The 12548-nt window shown below is 44.1% G+C and overlaps 1 pseudogene; it reads right to left on the bottom strand.

The window, feature by feature from the left end:
• LOC100964521 overlaps nucleotides 1-2905 on the bottom strand; it is a 75057-nt pseudogene extending 72152 nt beyond the window's left edge.
• Between the last annotated feature and the right edge of the window lie 9643 nt (nucleotides 2906-12548).

Raw genomic sequence — 12548 nt, 5'->3', positions numbered from 1 at the left:
TTTTCCATTGATTCCTCCCCATGCTGAGTTTGCACCGTTTGAAGACTGTCCCTGAACCATTCTACCAGTGGCTGCCACTGGACATGATGCTGACTTCCTCTGGTTGTCCAGGGAGACATGGTGTGTCTGCCCCAAAAGCTCAGGAGTGTAAGCATTATTGTTCTCGATGCTCTGGCTGCTGCTCTTCACCTCGCAGTATCACCACTCAAGTGTGGTTACCTCTTTACTGACCATCCTCTTGCAGATCTCGGGCTGCCGGGGCTGGAGTGTTGGAACTTGCAGCTTGATCATTGCTTGTTGTGCACTGCTGTGGAGCCTCTGGGGAACAGGGGAGAAAAGGCAGGCAGCCTTGCCGAGGATGCACTGGCTATGTGGTTCAGTCCTCAGTGTAAGCCATAGGGGAGGCCCCAGGGAGCGGGGACAGCAACATGCAGGCAGCCCTGCAGGGGACACACTGGCTGGCTGGATTAGTCCTCGGTGGTGACTGCCAGGGAGCCCCCAAGTAGCGGGGACAGCAACTGTCAGGCAACCACATGGGGGATGCACTGGCTGGGTAGATCAGTTCTCAGTGCAGGCTGCCAGGGATCCCCTGGGAGCAGGCACAGCAAACTGAAGGCAGCCACGCAGGAGATGGGCTGGCTGGGTGGATCAGTCCTTGGTGTTGGCTGCTGGGAAGCCCCCAAGGAGTGGGGACAGCACCCAGCAGGTAGCTGCATGGGGTATGCGCTGAGGGGAAGAATCTGTCCACATGGGGAATGCCCACCTCAAGCAGTTCTCCAGCTACAAAGTGGGGACAGGGGCTTGGTCCTGCAGAGGTTGAGGGACTGTTGGTCTTGGGTTTCCTCTCACTGTCTCTTTAGGCAAGCATGGAAGGGTGGACTGGAAACTAAAAATGTTAATTTTACTTTCCTGCCTGGGATAAGGTGTTCAGAGTCTCAGCAGGGTCCTTCCAGGTGTGTAGACCCCAATGTCTGTAGCTCTCACCCATAGAGTGAGTAATAGGTCCTCAGTTTATCTATCACCTGTGGGAGACTTACAGGAGCAGACAAAGAGAAAACAAAGAAAAAGCACAATTTTGGGGGGTAGGGGATGTACACTTTTCCTTTGGAATGTATTATGTACCTGTAGATTGCTTTCTAGGAGTCGCAGGTTTCCTCAGCAGAGGTGTCCTGCAGATATCACTCTTCCCTCTTGAATGGGCTCCCAGCCTTCAACTTTGTTGGGTATTTTCTGGACTTTATCCTTCCCTCTGGATGAGATCTTCTGTCGGAGGCTGGTACCTATTGGCCATCTTGCCCCTCCCCACACCAAAGGGCTATTTTATTGGCTTTATGTAGTCAATCTTAATTCCTTAACGGAATTTCTTTTGCTCCTGAGCTGATAGCATGTTCTTTTTTCTGCTTGTGAATAATGACTGTGTGGTGATAAGACTAGCATCTAGAAACTACACTCCAGTGACTGGTAATAATTTTTAAGTTTCCTGATTCAGTTCATTTTTAGCTCTGTAAGCTTTTTCTCTGGCTGTTTCTTTAAAAACTCAAGGGGGTTCAGGGGTGTCAGAGCCACTACTCAGGCAGTTTTGTCTGCCAGGCAGTTGCCTGTGGCCACTGGGGTGTCAGACTTTTGATGGTCTTAGCAACGGATGATGGCAACCTTCTCTGGAAATCAGAGGGCATTTAGTAGTGCCAGAATTTCAGTTTTATTTTAACAGTCTCACCAGCTGATGTTAGTAAGCTTCTTTCTCTACATAGTTTTTCCTTGGTGTGTGCCATGCCAAAAGCATATCTGCTGTCAGTTTAAACGTTAATGACTTTGTCCTTTCCCCATCTGAAAGCCTGTGTGAGAATAATTAGTTCTGCTTTTTGAGCTGAGTTGTTAGCAGGAAGATCCTGTGCCCAGAGTACTTCTTTTTGTGTGGTCACTGCCACTCCGACTTTCCAGGAGCCTTTCCACTCCACTGATAGCTGCTGCCATCTGTAAATACCGTGGCTTTGGCATTTGAGAATGGTGTGTCTTGTGAGTTGGTGCACTAGTGCTGGGTGTAGTCTAGGACATCTTCACAGTTGTGCATTGCCTCTGTCGGGTCATCATCTGACATCAATGTGGCAGGATTCAGGTTTTGGGTCCGAGTGAACTGAAGTTGAGGCTGGTCAAGTAGCAGGCTTTGGTGTTGGGTAAGTCTGGCATTTGACATCCAATGACCTGTGGCCCATCAGAGGAGTGTTTCCACAGCATTATGAGCTGTCAAAATTAAGTCCTGTCCCAGAGTTAATTTGTCTTCCTCCTGTATCAGTAGGGCTATGGCTGCAATAGCTCCGCAGAAAGCCTGGCTACCTGGAGGCTATTGGGTCTAGGGTTTAGACAAGTAAGCCATGGGCTGCTTCCATGGCCCGAGGGTCTGGGTCAACACACCTTTTGCAATACCTCTTTTTTCATGTATAAACAGGTGGAATGATTTGGTGATGTCTGGTAAAGCCAAAGCTAGGGCTGTTACAAGGGCTTTTTTCAAAGCTTTAAAGGCCTGGTCTTCCTAGTCTGTCCACTGCAGGCATACATCCCCAGTGGTGGCAGCATACAGGGGCTTTGTAATCTCAGCAAAACCGCAGATCCACATCCGGCAGTAACCCACTGCCCCCAGGAATTCCTGAACTTGCTTTTTGGTTGTAGGAGTTGGGATCTGCAGGATTATTTGTTTTCTTTCTCCAGTCAGCATCCATTGGCCTTTTGACAACATGTACTTGAGGTATGTCACTTTTGTTAAGCATAGCTGTACTTTCTTTGCCAACACTCTATAACCTAGATCTTGGAGATACTGGAGGAGGTCCAGGGTACATTCTAAGCAATGTTCATAATTCATAGCAGTCAGTAAAATGTCATCAACATACTGCAAGAGAGCATGGTTCATATACCTGTCCTTGAAGATTTTTAGGTCTTTTCCCAAGGCTTCTCCAAAGAGGGAGGAAGAAATTTTGAAACCCTGGGACAGCCTTGTCCAGATCAGTTGACTGGTCATTCTGGACTTTGTGTCATTTCATTCAAAGGCGAAGATGTGCTGGCTGGCTGGGGCCAGTGGGATGGAGAAGAAGACATCCATCCTTTAGGTCTAGGATTATAAACACCTGGAATTTTTTCAGGAGACTGAAAAGAGTGTATAAGTTTGGAACTGTCAGGTGAATGGTTTCCATCCACTAGTTTACCTCCCAGAGGCCTTGCACTGGTAGTCTGACATTCCTAGCTTCTTGACAGGAAGAAACAGTGTGTTCCAGACTGACTGGCAGGGAATTAACATTCTAGCTTCTAGTAGATGCCAAACATGAGGGGCTATTCCTTGTCTGGCTTGCTAGCTCATCTGGTACTGCTGAACTTGAACAGGGGAAGTTCCTGCAAGTGTTTGGACTACTACAACCAGGAGGGGGTGGCTGACTAATCCAGGGGGATTTTATTCTGCCCACACTGAGGGAGAAGTCTTATTTTAGATGAGTTAATAATGCCAGGGCTGCAGGTTTTACTTTTTCCTCTCTTCCAGGATTTTGGAGGAGAAGGCACTCTTCAGATAATGGTGTGGGTAGATGTAACTAGTAGGCTGGGGGCTCTGGAGCTGGAGCAGGACTCTGGTCCAGGACTATTTCATCTCCTTATGGGGAGAATGAAATAGTAGCCTGGAGTTTCTGGAGCAAGTCTCTGCCCAAGAGGAGTTAGGAACAACCTAGAATTACCAGGAAAGTGTGGGTCACTTGCTTCTGTCCAAGGTCCACAGTTCAATGTTGGGTGATTGGACACATCCTAGTAGCCCCTGTGGCTCCCTGGATGGGGATCTTTTCTTCAGATAAGGGTCCCAGCAGTTCCTGCAAAACAGATTGCTCCACCTCATGTCTACCAGGAATCAGATCTGGCAGCCCCCCGATGTGGCTGGTACCATGGGCTCTTGAGGGCCTAGTGGGAGAAAACCCCAGCTCTGTCAGTCAGAATAATTATCTTTTTTATTTGATAGTGCCAAAGCCTTATTGGGCCTGTGCTCAGGGCAGTCTTTTTTCCAGTAGCCTTTTTTCTTATAGTATGCACATTGGTTTCTCTCCAAGTGTTCTGATTCTAATTGACCTGTGGTTTCATGTTGTTGGTCTTTCTGCCATGTTCCTTAAGGTACCTTTGTTCCTTGAACTGTTTGCAGAGCTATTATAATGACTTTTGCCTTGCCGGTGCTATGCTTTTTCTGTTTCTGCCAGTCTCTGTTTATTTTATTCAGCATCTCTGTTATCATAGACTTTTGGGGCTATTCCTAAAAGCTGAGAAATATTCCTACATGTGAATTCTTCTAACTTTTGTAACATCCTTCTGATATAGGGAGCTTATTAGGAGACAAAGGCTAAGTTTATCACCCTAGAATTTTCTGGAACTGAGGAGTCAAATGGGGTGTACACTCAGAAGGACTTCCTGAGTATCTTCAGATATGCCACAGGTGACTCCTATAGGTCTCCTCAGTTGTTTTTGACAAATTTATAGGTTTCTGGGCTGCTGCCTGCAGGCCAATTAAGAGATACTGGTAGAAAGCTTCTAGAGCCTGTAACCCCACCAGTGTATTGGTGTCCCAGTCTGACTGCTCTGCCAGAAAATTTCTATTAAACTCTCTCTGTCCCTCCTCTCCAGCTTCTCCAGATTTAGTCAGGTATGTTTTTCTAAGTTCTGTTTGAACCGTGTCTTGCTCCTCTATTGTGAGGAGCATCAGGAGAAGCTGTTGACAATCATCCCACGTGGGACAGTAATTCTGGGAAATGCACTCAATCAAGGAAATAAGAGCTTGTGGCTTTTCTGCAAAAGGTAGGTTTTGGGTTTTCCAGTTGTACAAATCAGAAGTAGAGAAGGGAACATAGATAAAAAAGGGTGGATTTCCTCTCCCAGTTCATTCCCCAGGGGGTGCCTCTCAAAGGGGGAAAATTGAGGCCCCCCTCTAGTCCATGTGGGATCAGAGGTGAGATTCCAGGAGTTGAATGGGGAGTCGGGGAGTTGGAGTCTCCTGCTGAGGTACTGATGGTACTCCCTGAGTAGAGGAAACCGTGAGTAAAGATGATATTCCCATATGGTAGGGAGGCGGCAAGTCCTCTTCCTTCCCAGAGGGAGGGAGTAGTGGTCAGGTAGCTCATTGGTCTTTCTGTGGGCATGGACAGGCAAGGAGGAGGACTACAGAATAAGATCTCATGACACAGGCATGCAACCAAGGTAGAGGGGGGCACTGTGAACCAAACCGAACCACTGGTCAATATAAGGAAATTGGTCTGGGTGACCTGGCTTCCTGGTGACTACTTAATGCACTGCGATCACCAGGGCTGGGTCCCAGGAGCCTGTTGTTGGACACCCCACATTAAAACTTGGCCATTTGACCTCACAGAGGACCCAAAGGTGATTCTTTGAGCACTAAACTCCGTAATCCTCTAAAAAGCTTGTGGTGAAATTCTTTAGCATACATTGTAAAAGCATCAAAGACTTACTCTGTTGAGTTCCCATGACTCAGCAGATACACAAACAGAGTTGTTGTTGTGAGGACAAATACAACCAATCACAGCCAAAAAAATGACAACTACAAGAAAGAAGCATATGAACAAATCTAATCTGTGCATCTAAGGCCAGAGCTCTTCCACCACCCCCACCCCCACATCCTGGAGTTGTCTATGAACCCTGGGAGAGGCCTACCCAGCTACCAGGCAGCCCTCAAGAGCCCTGTGTTTCCTTCTTGGTTGTTCCCCAGGAACCCTTTTTGTCTCCTTCTTGGGTCACTGCTGGGTGGTCCTCAAGAGTCCTTATGCCTCCTTCTTGGACCTTCCCAGGCGGCCCTCAGGAGTCCTTACACCTCCTTCTTGGGCCCCTGTCAACCTCCTCATGAAAAATCAGTCCCTGGGCCACTCACCAGCATCCCAAATGGTGCTGGCATCCCAGTGACTATTCTGTGGCCTGTTCCAGGGACACCCTAACCACAAACAAAATGCAGTATGACACAAATAATACTCACCTCTTGAGAGTGGACTATCAGACCTAATTTGGGTAAGGAGTTGGCAAGAGTCACTCTGAAGCCCTCAGGAGGAGTTCAAGGAATCATGGCCCCTGGAACATCTCAGGGGGTACCTCCCTTATAATTCCTGCCCTCTATGGGGCACCACACAGGGACGCCAACCATCTGGCTGGTAATCTCATTGGGGCCTCCAAAATTTGTACCATTGAGTAGAATTATAGAGAAATGCCAGAACAATAAGTTCAAATTAATCAAGGTCCTTTATTAGGCTGGCCAGTCAAGAGTAGGCTCATGCCACAAAGTCTCTTGACCACTTTGAAGTGGGGATGCAAAGTGCCAAAGCTTTATATGGCACTTCAGGTGGGGGATGGGAAGCCCTAGCATAAGCAGACTTATACAAGAAGCCATTATCTGCAAGATTAGAACTACAGGGAAGGGTCTGGTGTCTTAGAAGGAGTCTTACAAATCTAAAATTTGCTCACAGAGAGACCAAGCAGACTTGCGACGGAATTGTGGTTTCTGTGTTTTTTTCAGTTGTCACAGAATTCTGCAGCTCTCAGCCAAATTTCCATCCCATTTCTGCAGGGTCATTGCTTGCTTAAAAAGTTATTTTGGTTACAAAAAGAGGATGTGGTTTGGCAGGCTTAACAAAAGGAAGTCTGGTTAACTTGCTCAAAATGAATGGAGTTAGGGTATCACATTATCATACAAATTATTTGTAAATACTTCCTCCATTCTATAGGTAATCTCACTTTCTTGATAGTGCTTTTTGATACAGAAAAGTTTTAAACTTTGATTAAATTAATTTAATTTATTTTTCTTTTATTGTTTATACGTTCATGTCCTATCTAAGAAAATACTGCCACTTCTGAGGTTTATCTTATAGGGGTACAAGTGAATCTTTCTAAGAGTAGAATGTGAACGTTTTAAAACAATAACTGAGAAAATGACATGAAGGCTCTGTTGACCAGTTTGATGGAAGTATTTCGGATTGCATGTGAAAACCCCACACTGTACCCCAGAAGTGCATTAATGTACATAGCTACCATTCAATAAAATAAAAAAAGAGAGATAGTCTATAATGTGAAATACACAGTAGATTTTAAAGATGGTACAAAAAATGTAAATTGGCTTAGCAGTACTTTTTTGTATTGAGTAATTGAAATGGTAATATTTTGGATAAATTGGCTTAAAAATATATTGTTAAAAGTAAAAAAAAAAAAAAAGAAAAAAAGAAAGAAAGAAAAAAAAAAAAAGAAAATACTGCCAAATACAAAGTGGTGTAGATTTACCTCTCTCTTTTCTTTGAACACTTTCAAGGTTTTAGTTTTTATAATGAAGTCATATATGACCATTTTGAATGTTTTTTTTTTTTTTTTGTATGGACCAAGGTGGTGTTGTAACCTCATTGTTTTGTATATGAATATCCAGTTGTCTTTGCACTTTTTATTAAAGAGACTATTTTTTCTCTATTGAATCATTTTGGCAACCTTGTGCCAAATCATGACCATCGATGCAAGAAATTAGTTCACTTTCCAAATTTTATTCCACCAGTCTGCACATCTGTTGTCACTCTGTATAAATGACTATAGTTTTCTGGTAAGGTGAAATAAAGTAATAGTCCACCACATTTGTTCTTTAACAATATTGCTTTGGGAACCTTTAAAATTTCACCTAAATTTTAGGCTTAGAGTTTATATCTGTAAAAGAAAAGTATAAAATTTTAATAGTATTAAATCTATATATCACTTTAGGTGGTATTGCAATTTGAACGTTAAGACTTCTGATACACGAACACAGAATTTCTTAACATTTATTGAGATGTTCTTTAATCTCTTACAGCAATATTTTAGAGGTTTTAGTGCATATAATTTTCCACGTGCCTCATAAAATTTGTTGTTATATTGTATTCAATTTGATACAATCCTATATGATATTGCTTTATTAATTTTATTTATATTTTAATCATTGATATATACAAATATTAATGATTTTTACATGTACATCTTGTACTCTTCAAATTTGTTGAATTTGTTTATTAACTGTAATGATGTTTTGTGCGGATTATTTACAATATTCTACATATATAATCAACTAAGGATAGAAATTTTTTTACTTTTCAATTTTAATGAATTTTATTTATTTTTCTTTCATAATTGAGTGTGATGTTAGATGTGGAATTTTTGTAATGACTAAAATCAGAATTGAAAGTGAAGAAATGGCTTGGCTCCTGTGGCTCAAATGGCTAAGGTGCCAGCCACATACACCTAAGGTGGCAGGTTCGAATCCCCAGCCCAGGCCCGCCAAACAACAATGATGGCTGCAACTAAAAAATGGCTGGGCCTTGTGGCGGGCACCTGTGGTCCCAGCTACTTGGAAGGCTGAGGCAGGAGACTCGCTTGAGCCCAGGAGTTGGAGGTTGCTATGACCTGTGATGCCATGGCACTCTACCCAGGGGGATAGCTTAAGGCTCCATCTCAAAAAAAAAAAAAAAGAAGGTGAAGAAATTACTAATGTTTTCATAATTAATATAAATTTTTCTTTTTTATATTTTTATGTCAATAAATTACAACTTTTCTTAAAATCATTACATAAAATGAAGCCAGTCTTCACCTGAACTCATCATATTTGTTTTATCAGATCAATAATGCTAAAGCTCAGTGAAAATAGCCTTGTGATCCCCAGAAATGCTCTTAGAGTAAGGTAAGCGGAGAAAGACAGCAGTGAAAATGTAGAACACTAGAAAAGACAATGGGGAGTTTGTGCCTTTGCTTTTCTTTATTTAGTGAATTTTGGAAACTTTGCAAAGGATAAATGATTCATTACTAACAAATAATATATCTATTCTTAAATATATTGCTGTTTTTAAATCATTCTTTAGGTGCATGCATGCAGTCTTACACTTATTTATTATTTCAATAAATATTTATTATCTACTATGTTTCAGGTACTATTCTAAATACTGGAAAGACAGCAGTGAACAAAATAAATAAGAATTCATGCTTCATGGATAGTATTTCCTTCTCCTCCTCTCTCTCTTTGTCTGGCTCTTTTTCTTCTCCTTCATCTAGTGAATGAGGAGACACAGGTTCTAGACCTAGTTTTGTCTGGGGTTGTATTCACTACCCCTATCAGCTCAGGTATCTTTCTCCAGATAACGAAAATGAGAAATATACCCATTTTGAAGCCTTGTAGAATACTCAAAACAACCCAATGTATTATCTACTTTCCAACACTTATAGACAAGTTAGAAAGTCAGACCTGTACACAGAACTTCATAATACAAGTTTGAAAAAATACAAAAAGGAAAAAAAAATACAGTGTAGGAGATAAGAGAATTATTTTCAGTTTTATGATATCTAGAAGGATTCTGATGAGGTTAAGAAATGAGTATTGGGTAAACTTTGGGTAAGTGGGATAGACAGGAATAATTTCCAAAGAGGAAAGTACAGAGGGACTAAAAAGACCCAGTATCAAGAAAATGGTGATTAAAGATTCAGTGAGAAAGTAGAGAGTAGCTCATTTTGTCTAGATCAAATTGAAAGAACCAAACACTAATTTTACATTAACTTTTATGATAAAACAGAATTGGATTTTTTTATACATGTGTATAGTAGATTTCCACTTTTGCCTTCACAGAATTAAAAAGGCTAAATTTAATGACAATAACAATATTTAACATAATGACTGAGAACAAAAATGTCATAAAGAATGAATCAAGATAAATAAATTCAGAAAAGAAATCAGATGATTGCTGCAATTAAATATTAAGCAATAATAACAGTAATAATGCAAAGAAAGTAACATTCACGTTGTCAGATATAAGTATGTCTATTATAGAATACTTTGATTGGTTAACTTATTATTATTATTTTGTTTTTTCCAAAGTCTCAAAAAAATAGACAATTAATATTTATAAATAAAAGTAAAAGATAATTTCAAAAAAAACCAGATTATGTCAAATCTTATAGACAATAGAAAAAGAAATACTTCAAAATCATTCTACTTGGTATTCTGGGAAGATGGCCGACTGGTAGCAACCCTGGTCACAGGCTCCTGAGCAAAGAAAGAAAAACTGGTTGGAATGAGAATATATGAAGCCAAAGACGGGGAGCTGAGCCCCGAAAGAAATTCGGCAAGCTGTAATTCAAAGGAAGATCATTTAAGAACACAAAATACAGGTACAAAGCGGGCCCCAGAACTGCTTGCTAGAGCCGCCCACCTCCCGCGGGTGACAGGCAGCTGCTGACAAGTTCCCTGTGCTGGGAAGGCACAGAACGACTTGATAGAGTCTTCCGCACCCCTGTGGGTGGCAGCAGATGAGTCCCCCACTCTGAGAGGACCCAGAACTGCTTGCTAGAGCTGCACACCCCATGGGCGACAGAGAAGACCCCCGCTCCAGGGCTCTGGGCAGGTCCAGAACCTCTTGCTAGAGCCGCAAGCCTCCCGCAGGTGGCGGGTGGCTGGAAAGGAGTTCCCCTGCTCTGGGCAGCCACAGAAATACCTGCTAGAGCCTTGCACACCCCCGTGGGTGGTGGTGGATGAGTCTCCAACTCTGGGAGGACCCAGAACTGCTTGCTAGAGCTGCGTACCCCACGGGAGGCAGAGGAGACCCTCGCTCCAGGGTTCTGGGCAGACACAGAACTGGGTGCTAGAGCTGCACACCCCTGCAGATGGCAGGTGGCCACAGAGTACTTCCCCTGCTACAGGTAGCCACAGAACCAATAGCTAGAGCCTTGTGCACCCCCGCGGGTAGAGGCAGATGAGTTCCCGACTCTTGGAGGGCCCAAACTGCTTGCTAGAGCTGCATGCCCCACGGATGGCAGAGTAGATCCCTGCTCCAGAGCTCGGGGTGGGCGCAGAACTGCTTGCTAGAGTCACACACTGCTTGCGTGCAGTGGGAGGCCACAGAAGACTTCCCCTGCTCTGGGCAGGTGCAGAACCACTTGTTAGAGCCTTGCGCACCCACATGGGTGACAGTGGCCAAGTCACCCACTCTGGGAGGGCCCAGAACTGCTTGCTAGAGCTGCACACCCTACAGGCAGCAGCGTAGATCCTTACTCCAGGGCTCTGGGCGGGCGCAGAACTCCTTGATAGAGCCACACACCTCCTGCGGGCTGCGGGTGGCTGCAGAGGACTTTCCCTGCTCCGGACAGGCACAGAACTACTTGTTAGCACCTTGCGCACTCTGTGGGCAATGGCAGAGGAGTTCCCCACTCTGGGAGGACCCAGAACTGCTTGCTAGAGCCGCACACCCTACTGGCGGCTGAGGAGATCCCTGCTCCAGGGCTCTAGGTGTGCCCAGAACTGCTTGCCAGTGCTACAAGTGTCCTGCAGACAGTGGTAGAGGAGTCCTCCATTCCAGGAAGACCCCCAAACAGCTTTCTAGAGACACACACATGACACGGGAGCCAGCAGAGGAGTTCCCTGCTCCAGGCACCTGTGCTGGGTGGGCCCAGACTGCTTGCTAGAGCTACGTGTGCCGTACAGGAGGCAGTGGAGAAGTCTTCCTCTCTGGGCGGGCCCAGAACTGTTTGTTAGAGCCACGTGTGTCCCACAGGCAGAGGTGGAGGAGTTCCCCAATCCGGGCTCCATGCTGGGAGGGAATAGATCAGCTTGCTAGTGCCACATGCATCTAACAGGCCACAGCGAAGGAGTCCTCCACTCCCCCCAGCTACTCTGGTGGGGCTGAACTAAGACTGATCTGGTTACTCACGTACCCTACACGACCGCTGCCATTCCACCACCCCCATCTGCTCCAGGTTACTGAACTAGGAATGATCCGGCTACTACCGATCTCCTGCCCCGTGGTTGCCCCAGTAAGCTGAACGAGGTTTAATCCAGCCACGCACACTCCTGTGCAGCTACTGCCATTCCACTGCACCCCAGTTGCCCCAGCACCAGAGAACGGGGAGTAGACAACAAACACGCTCTGCCTGTCTCTCTGGGCAACCAGAAGAAGCCACCAACTGAACAGTTCTGATAAGGCCTACAAACAAGGTAAACTCAGAATGGGGTAGAATCAGCAGAAAAACTCTGGCAACTTGAATAACCAGAATAGATCAACTCCCCGAAGAAAAAATGGGGCAGACGTAATTGAAGACCCCATCCACAAGCAAATGGCTGAAATGTCAGAAATCGAGTTCAGAATATGGATAGCAAATAAGATTAACAGAATGGAAGAAAGGAAGGAAGCAGAAGTTCAAGAAATTATTCAAAGATTTCTCAAGAAATTATTCAAAACATTTCTCAAGACATTATTCAAAATATATCTCAAGAAATTGTTCAAAAGATGTATCAAGAACTCAAAAATTTCAAAGATAAAATGATCAAAGATTTTGAAACACTGAAACAAGAGGTTGCAGCCCTCAAGGATCTGAAAGATATGGTGGAATCCCTCTGTAACAGAGTGGAACACGCAGAAGAAAGGATCGGATTCTAAAGACAAAGCTTTGAAGAAGCCCAGGAATGCAAAGATCAAAAGAAATGGAGAGCAAAAACAGATCTCACTCTCAGAGAGCTCTCAGATAATTCGAAGAAAACTAAT

This window comes from Otolemur garnettii, unplaced genomic scaffold (assembly GCF_000181295.1).
Source record: "Otolemur garnettii isolate 467f Iridium unplaced genomic scaffold, OtoGar3 scaffold00206, whole genome shotgun sequence".
In the NCBI taxonomy this organism is placed as follows: Eukaryota; Metazoa; Chordata; class Mammalia; order Primates; family Galagidae; genus Otolemur; species Otolemur garnettii.
The sequence above is the reverse complement of the archived record's forward strand: the minus strand, read 5'-3'. Positions and strand labels throughout refer to the sequence as shown.